The following is a 9,211-nucleotide window of genomic DNA, read 5'->3' as shown; positions in this document are numbered from 1 at the left end:
CTGCTATTATAAGTAGTAGGGATGCGGTGGCCTGTGTTAGAAAATATTTAGTGGAGGCTTCTCTGGCTCGTGGATTAAAGTTTTTTATTGTAATAGGGATGATGGCTATTATATTTATTTTGAATCCAATTCAGGCTAGTAGCCAGTGAGAGCTGGTAATTACTATTATAGGTCCTAAAATGACAGTTGTCTGGATAATGGTAAAGATAATGGGATTTATTAGTACGGGAAGGCTATAAACCAACATTTTCGGGGTATGGGCCCGATAGCTTGTTTAGCTGACCTTACTGTAGAATGTAGTGTAATATGGTAGCATGGAGAACTTTGAATTCTTAAGGGTAGGTTCAATTCCTATGATTCTAGAAATAAGAGGGTTTGAACCTCTGTTATTTACTCTATCAAAGTAACTCTTTTGGCAGACATATTTCTTATGTTTGTGGAGGGATGCTTGCTGTTATGACGCGCAGTGATACATGTCATATGCATAGGGCTAGTGTTAGAGGTCGGAAGCTTTTTCAGAGTAAGTGTATTAGTTGGTCATACCGAAATTGAGGGTAGGATGCTCGAATCCATAGGAAAGATATTGTTAGTAGTAGTGTTTTAATGGTGAAGTTAATTGTATATAGTTCTGGGGTGTAGGAGTTGTGGAATGCTCCTAGAAATAGAATTGTTGTGAATATATTTATTGTAATGATGTTGGCGTATTCTGCTAGGAAAAACATGGCGAAGGGGCCTGCTGCGTACTCTACATCGAAGCCAGACATGAGTTCGCATTCTCCTTCTGTTAAATCAAAAGGGGCTCGGTTGGTTTCTGCTAAGGTAGAAATAAATCATATTATGGCTAGTGGTCATGATGGGAAGATTAGTCATAGTTGTTCTTGTGTTGTGGTTAGGGTTGATAGGGTGAAGGATCCATTTATTACGAGTACTGATAAGAGGATTGATTGCTAGTGTTGCTTCGTATGAGATTGTGCTACTGCTCGTAGGGCTCCAATTAATGCGTATTTTGAGTTGGAGGCCCAGCCAGATCATAGAATAGAGTATACGGCTAGACTTGATATTGCTAGTATGAATAATACTCCTAGGTTTATGTTGATGAGGGGGTATGGCATGGGTAGGGAGATTCATATTTGAGGGCTAGGGTTAGGGCTAAGATGGGTGCGATGATAAATATGGAGGTGGAGGTTGTAGCTGGTCGTAGGTGTTCCTTAGTGAATAGTTTGATTGCATTGGCAATGGGTTGGAGTAGGCCGTGAGTTCCTACAATGTTTGGTCATTTTCGGAGTTGTATATAGCCTAGGATTTTACGTCCTACTAATGTCAGGAATGCCACGGCTAGGAGAATAGGAATGATGAGCATTAAAATGTTAATTATAAACATTTTGTTAGAGAGAGGATTTGAACCTCTGGGCATAGAGGTTTAAGTTTTACGCAATTACCGGGCTCTGCCACCCTAACAAAACCCTGGTCTTGGGTGGTTAGTTTGTGCTTGCTTATTAAGTTGAGATTAGATCATTAATTGTTTTGAAGGCGCTTTTTAAAGTGGGCCTTATTTCTCTTGTCTTTTCATACTGGGAGAAATGCGTAATAGATAGAAACCGACCTGGATTATTCCGGTCTGAACTCAGATCATGTAGGACTTTAATTGTTGAACAAACGAACCCTTAATAGCGGTTACGCCATTGGGATGTCCTGATCCAATATCGAGGTCGTAAACCCTATTGTCGTTATGAACTCTAGAATAGGATTGTGCTGTTATCCCTAGAGTAACTTGTTCCGTTGATCAATTTTTTGGATCAATAAGTGATATTATGCTTTGGCTAGTGGGTCTAGGCTTTAATCACTCGGAGGGTTTTTTGTGCTCCGAGGTCACCCCAACTGAAATTGTCAACCCATGTGAAATTTTGTTATTCCTTGGCCGTTTGAGATTATGGTTTTTTGGGTTGATTAATTGAAGCTCCATAAGGTCTTCTTGTCTTATTTTGTTATCCCCGCCTCTTCACCGGGAGGTCAATTTCACTGACTAAAAGTAAGAGACAGTAAAACCCTCGTGTGGCCATTCATACAAGTCCTTATTTAGAGAACAAATGATTGTGCTACCTTTGCACAGTCAGGATACCGCGGCCATTTAATGGTTGTCACTGAGCAGGCGGTGCCTCTAATACTGGTGATGCTAGAGGTGATTTTTTGGTAAACAGGCGGGGTTTGTATTTGCCGAGTTCCTTTTACTTTTTTTAATCTTTCCTTGAGTGCACGCCTGTGTTGGGTTAACAGTGTATTTAATAAATAGATTAGTGTTGGAGTGTATTTATTTACTGTTAATTATCAGTATATTATTAGTTGCTGATGTAAGCTTGTGCAAGGAGAAATATTTCTTGTTACTCATGTTAACAGTATTATTGCTTCTATAATCTTATAGATTAGTCCAGTAATAAGACTAGAAGTTGATTTACTTAATATTGGAATTGAGATGTGTTTTGTTGTTGAGCTTGAACGCTTTATTAATTGATGGCCGCTTCTAGGCCAACTATGGTGTTGTTTGTTTTTACTCTCTAGTTAAGGTTGTATCCATTTCTAAAAAGCTGTACCTTTTTAGACTAACGTTTAAATATACGTGGAAGCTTATTATGGTTTTTAGTATTATTTAACGTTGAACTGAAATTCTTTTCCTGGACAACCAGCTATCACCAGGCTTGTTAGGCTTGTCACCTCTACTTATAAATCTTCTCGCTATTTTGCCACATAGATGAGTTTGTTCTAGTAACTGTTCATAAGTAGCTCGTCTGGTTTCGGGTAGTTTAGCTTAAGTTCTCTTTGTTAAGTTGTTGCTAGTTAAGTCATTATGCAAAAGGTACAAGGGGTAAGCTTTGCTTTTTATTACTTTTAGTATTTCTTTCATCATTCCCTTACAGTACTATTTCTATAGCGCCATCAGTGTCTAAATTTCTACCTCCTACACTTTAGATGTCTGGTGAATGTTTTATTTGAATAGCTTGTGTTAGTATGGTGGGAAAGGTGTGGGCTAGGTTTAGTTCAAGACATACATAGCTTATGAAATCTTCTAGGTGTAAACTAGGTGCTTTATTTAAGCTATGCCTTGTTTTATCCAAGCACACTTTCCAGTATGCTTACCTTGTTATGACCTATCTCCTCTCGTATAATTGTTTAGCATGTGTTAATGAATTGTGGCTTTGTCATGGCACTTGAGGAGGGTGACAGGCGGTGTGTGCGTGCTTCATGGCCTTATTCAATTAAGCGCTCTATTCTTAATTTACTACTAAATCCTCCTTTAGTTTTTCGGTTTCATAAAAACTTTCGTGAGGATAAAGGGTGTTCTTGGTGTAGAAAATGTAGCCTATTTCTTCCCACCCCATAGGTCACACCTTGACCTAACGTTTTTAGTTGTTATAATTGTGCTTACCTTTGCTCCTTTTTAGGGTTTGCTGAAGATGGCGGCATATAGACTGGAGTAGCCAGGGCTGCTGAGGTTTGTCGGGTTCATCGGTTATAGAGCAGGCTCCTCTAGAGGGCTGTGAAGCACCGCCAAGGCCTTGGAGTTTTAGGCTGTTGCTAGTAGTACTCTGGCGAATAGTCTAGTTCTTATGATTATTTGGGTTTAGGGCTAAGCATAGTGGGGTATCTAATCCCAGTTTGGGTCTTAGCTATCGTGTGATCAGAATATGTTAAAGTCACTTTCGTAGTTTATTTTTATTTTAATTATGGCTTTTTACAGCTTAATTAAGGTTTAACTTTATCTTGTATGGTTCTTTAACACGCTTTACGCTGTAGTTCTATTAATTTGGGTCAATCGTATGACCGCGGTGGCTGGCACGAAATTTACCAAACCTGATTAATATGGCTTAGTCAAACTTTCGTTTATGGCTTAATTTTTATCACTGCTGTCTCCCGTGGGGGTGTGGTTAAGCAAGGTGTTGTGAGCTGCTGGTGTAGCATGCTTGATACCTGCTCCTTTTAGTCTTAGTGATTTAGAAGGCATTCTCACCGGAGTGCGGATACTTGCATGTGTAATTCTATTAAAAACTAATAGAAAGACTGGGACCAAACCGTTATGTTTATGGGGCTAGTGAGCCCATCTAGACATTTTCAGTGTCTTGCTTTAGGAAATGTTTAAGCTACATTAACTTGTTGCACATAGGTTGTGTTTGTATGGTTGTATTATGTGGCTTATGTCAGATTTAGTATTAAATTTTTGATAAAATGGCTGGCAAATCTAGGGGGATGTCTGTCTATATGGGTGGTGAATATCTAAGTAGCTCATTGGTATGATAGGGAGGGGATTGAGGTTGATTTATTGTGATGGATAAATATTTTAAGCCGGGGCGGGGAATAGTAAAGTGCTATGTCCTGTGACCATTAACTGATTGTACAACGCAGATTGCTCTTGCCAATTAATAAATACATCCAGGTCCAGCTATAATTTGCTTGACTGTGTTAAGACCTTTTAAGGTCATAGCTGAGTCTAAGCACTTTCCCCCCCCAAAAATAAAAAATACCAAATATATGAAATCGCAGTTATATGTGAGCATGGGCTGATTAGTCATTAACCCATTGAGATGTCTTATTTAAGGGGAAAGAGTGGGCGATTTTAGGTGAGATGGCCCTGAAGTAAGAACCAGGTGTCTGATAAAGTTCAGTAGAAACCCCCACAAGTTATGGGCCCGGAGGGAGAAGAGGGACACCTGCCGAGCGGGTTGATGGTTTCACGTGGCCTGGTGATTAAGCTCGTGGTCTAATGGACGGGATTCCAAGCATGTTGATTTAAACTGATTTAACTTAATGTACTATGTACGATCAATAATATATATGTATTATGTAATATCAATGATTACATTACATACTAACATTCCCCATATTAGTTGTGTTTGGTTATACAACGGCTATAGCCACTGAACAATATCCTGAGGTTTGGGTTTCTAATAAGGTTGTATTGGGGGCGTTTCTTTTAGGGTTAATAGTAGAATTGTTAATGGTGTTTTGTATTTTGAAGGATGAGGATGTGGAAATTGTGTTTAAGTTTAATGGGTTGGGGGATTAGGTTATTTATGATACTGGTGACTCTGGGTTTTTTAGTGAGAAGGCTATGGGGATTGCGGCATTATATAGTTATGGTACTTGGTTGGTGATTGTTACTGGTTGGTCATTATTTATTGGTGTTGTGGTTATTATGGAGATTACGCGGGGTAATTAAATAAGAGTATACTAAGGGTGATGGTGATGAGAAATGATAGAAAGTATAGTTTAATAAGGTCTTTTTGGTTTGAGATTAGTGTGGAGGATTTTAGTTGAATGAAGGCTGTAGTCTTTGGTAAGATAGTTTCTAGTCAGATTAAGTCTAGGAGGGAGGTTGCTAATTTTTGGCTCATTAATAGGTTTAGATGGGGAGGTAGGCCGTGTATGATGGTAGGGAAATATCCTAGGAGAGTAGAGAATTTAACGGAGTTTGAGGGTAAGTATATTTTGAGTTTTGTGTGTTAAGGTTGGTTTCGAATGCTAGTACAAAACCCGAGCTGTTACTATGAGGGCAGTTAGTTTTAAGTGCAAAGGTATGGTTATTAGGGGGATGGTTGTTGGGGGAATGTTGTTGGAGATGATGAATCCAGCAAAGATACTTCCGATTAGTAGGTGTTTGATAGAATTAACTAGGAGGGGATTGTTTTCATTGATAGGAGCTGAGGGAGAGAAGCGGGTTGTGCCAGTAGTGTGAAGAAGATGATGCGAGTGCTATAGATGGCTGTGAGGGAGGTAGCGATTAGAGTTATTAATAGGGCTCAGGCGTTGGTATAAGACGTGGTGGCGGTTTCGATGATTAGGTCTTTAGAGTAAAAACCAGTGAGAAAAGGCATTCCTGTCAGTGCCAGACACCCAGTGATAAGGGCTGTTGCAATGAAGGGCAAGGTTTTGAATAGGCCTCCTATTTTTCGAATGTCTTGCTCGTTGTTTAGGTTGTGGATAATGGATCCAGAGCACATGAATAGTATGGCTTTAAAGAAAGCATGTGTGCAAATATGTAAGAATGCTCGATGGGGTTGGTTGATACCGATTGTTACCATCATCAGACCTAATTGGCTTGAGGTAGAGAAAGCGATAATTTTTTTAAATGTCGTTTTGGATGAGAGTGCATATAGCTGTGAATAGGGTGGTAAGAGCTCCTAGGCATAATGTTATTGTTTAAATGAGTTTGTTGTTTTCTGTTAAAGGGTAAAATCGGATAAGTAGGAAAATTCCTGCTATGACCATTGTGCTTGAGTGGAGTAAGGCTGATACTGCGGTAGGACCATCTATTGCTGAAGGGAGTCAGGGGTGAAGTCCAAATTGGGCTGATTTTCCGGCTGTGGCTAGTATGAGTCCTGTGAGGGGGAGGTTTAGAGAGTTTAGGTCGAGTATAAAAATCTGTTGTAGGTCTCATGCATTTGAGTTGGACAGAAATCATGCTATTGATATAATGAATCCGATATCTCTGATGTGGTTATGTAAGACTGCTTGGAGAGCAGCTGTGTTTGCGTCTGTTCTTCCATATCATCACCCGATGAGTAGGAAAGATATGATTCCTACCCCCTCTCACCCCATAAAAGGTTGGAAGAGGTTGTTGGCTGTAACAAGAATTTGTATAGTAATGAGGAAGAGGAGTAGGTATTTGAAGAATTGGTTGATATAAGGATCTGAATGTATGTATCATATTGAGAACTCTATGATGGATCGTGTGATAGACAATGCCACTGGTGTGAACATAATTGAGAAATAATCTATTTTGAATCTGAGTGTCAATTTAAGGGTTTGGACAGTGATTCAGTGTCAGTTTGAAATGATTATTTCTTGGCCTGTATGAAGGAATATTATTGTTGGGATTAGACTGGTAACGAAAGCACATGAGACGGTACTTTTTACATATGGGTATTTATCACTTTTGTAGGCGTTTGTGCTAGTTATCATGATTGGAATAATTAGTACTAGTAATGTGATTAGGGCAAAAGAAGAGAACAGGTTTATTACTTTTATTTGGAGTTGCACCAGTTTTTTGGTTCCTAAGCCCAATGGATAACTACCATCCTTTAAAAGTTTGAAAAAGCCATACTATTAGGCATGGGGGCATGAATTAGCAGTTTTTGCAGTACTTTCTCGGTAAGTAAGAAGTTTTAGTCTTCTGTTGCTAGATTCACAATCTAGTGGTTTTTTAAAACTATATTTACAGTATAGGGGGCCCAAGATGATTTTAGGATTTAGTGACAGGAGTAGAAGTGGTAGGATAAGGGCGTTTTCTTGTGTGAAGGAGGGTGTAATATTACTGATGTGGTGCGTACATTTGCCACGTTGTGTTGTGATTAGTATATACATAGAGTATAGGGATGTAATTACAATATTGGTTCCTATTAGGATAATAGTGAGGTTTGATCATGAGAAAGTTGATATAACTATGAACAGTTCTCCAATTAGGTTAATAGTAGGGGGTAGGGCCAGGTTTGTCAGGCTTGCTAGTAATCATCAAGTGGCTATTAGTGGGAGGAGAATTTGTAGGCCTCGGGCTAGGATTATAGTTCGGCTGTGGATTCGTTCGTAATTTGAGTTTGCTAGGCAAAATAATATAGACGATGTGAGGCCGTGGGTGATTATTAGGGCAGTAGCCCCTATGTAGCTTCAAGGGGTTTGAATGAGGATAGCTGCAATAACAAGTGCCATGTGGCTGACTGAGGAGTAGGCAATGAGTGATTTTAGGTCTGTTTGACATAGACAAATAGAACTGGTTATGATTATTCCCCATAAGGAAAGCATAAGGAAAGGGTATACTATGAACTCTGTTAGGGGGTTGAGTATTGATGTGATTCATAGCATGCCATAGCCCCTGAGTTTTAGTAGTATGGCTGCAAGGACCATAGAGCCTGCGATAGGAGCTTCTACGTGTGATTTGGGTAGTCAAAGGTGGAGGCCGTAGAGGGGTATTTTTACTATAAAGGCTATCATGCAGGCCAATCATATAAAGACGTTGGATCAGGAGTTGAATAGTGGTTGAGCTCAATATTGAAGTACTAGGAAATTTAGAGAGCCTATGATGTTTTGTATATATGTTAGTGCCACTAGTAACGGGAGTGACCCAACTAGTGTGTAGAATAAAAAATAGAGTCCTGCATTAAGTTGCTCTGTTTGGTTACCTCAACAGGTAATGATAATGAGGGTAGGAACTAGTGTGGCTTCAAATATAATGTAAAATAGTTCTGTGGCGGTGAATGTTATGATTAGGAATGTTTGTAACATGATTAGTATTGTGATGTATAGCTTTTTTCGGATTAGTGGCTCTTTGAGTAGGTAAGATTGGCTGGCTATTAGTATTAGGGGAAGGAGTCATATTGTTAGGATTAGTAATGGTGGGGAGAGGGAGTCAGAGAAGAATGTTAATGAGAAGTTGAGGCTATTGTCATTGAATTGGTTAAGAAGAAGTAGGCTTGTGAGACTAATTAGTAGGCTGTGGGTTGTGGAGTTAATTCAGATTATACTACTTTTTGATAGCCGAGTTAGGGGTATTAGTATGATTGTGGGGATGATAAATTTTAGCATTGGAGAAGATTGAGGTTTTGTATGTAATCGGTTCCATATGTGTTTGATACTATTACTAATAAGGCTAATCCGAGGGCTGCTTCGCAGGCCGCGAATACCAGTAAGATGATTGGTATTATGCTGGCTAAGGTGAAATGTGAGTTTAAGGTTGTCAGGGCTGCTAGGATGAATAGTGACAATATCATGCTCTCTAGGCATAGTAGTGAGGATATTAGGTGGGACCGATATATTAGTGACCCTATGAGGGATATAGTGAAAGCTATGATAATATTTATATGTACTAAGGACACTTGGTAATTATGAGTTTAACCATAATCTAATGAGTAGAAATCACTTGTTTTATTTTAAACTAAATACCATATTCAGCTCATTCCAATCCCCTTTGAGTTCATTCGTAGGCCAGGCTAACTGCTAATAATGAGATTAAAAGTAGGGCTATGGTAAGTATTGTTTTTAGGTTGTCTAGGTCGAAAAGGAGGAAGGTGATCGCTACTAGGAAAAATTTTATGGAAAAGGGTAGGCGGGCGGATCCTATAGGGTCAAATCTGCATTCGTAGGGGCTTGTTTTTTCTGCGTGTTTAGTTGAGGAAGTCAGAAGGCGATAAGTACGAGTAATGAGGCTAGTATTGTGTTTGTTAATAGG

General features: G+C 39.2%; 1 pseudogene; it reads right to left on the bottom strand.

The window, feature by feature from the left end:
* Nucleotides 1–5,192: 5,192 nt before the first annotated feature.
* On the bottom strand, nt 5,193–7,103 carry LOC133077815 (NADH-ubiquinone oxidoreductase chain 5-like; annotated as a pseudogene).
* Nucleotides 7,104–9,211: the final 2,108 nt, after the last annotated feature.

Source organism: Eubalaena glacialis, chromosome 18 (genome assembly GCF_028564815.1).
Source record: "Eubalaena glacialis isolate mEubGla1 chromosome 18, mEubGla1.1.hap2.+ XY, whole genome shotgun sequence".
Classification (NCBI taxonomy): Eukaryota; Metazoa; Chordata; class Mammalia; order Artiodactyla; family Balaenidae; genus Eubalaena; species Eubalaena glacialis.
Note: the sequence above shows the minus strand (reverse complement) of the source record. Positions and strands in the feature narration are given on the sequence as shown.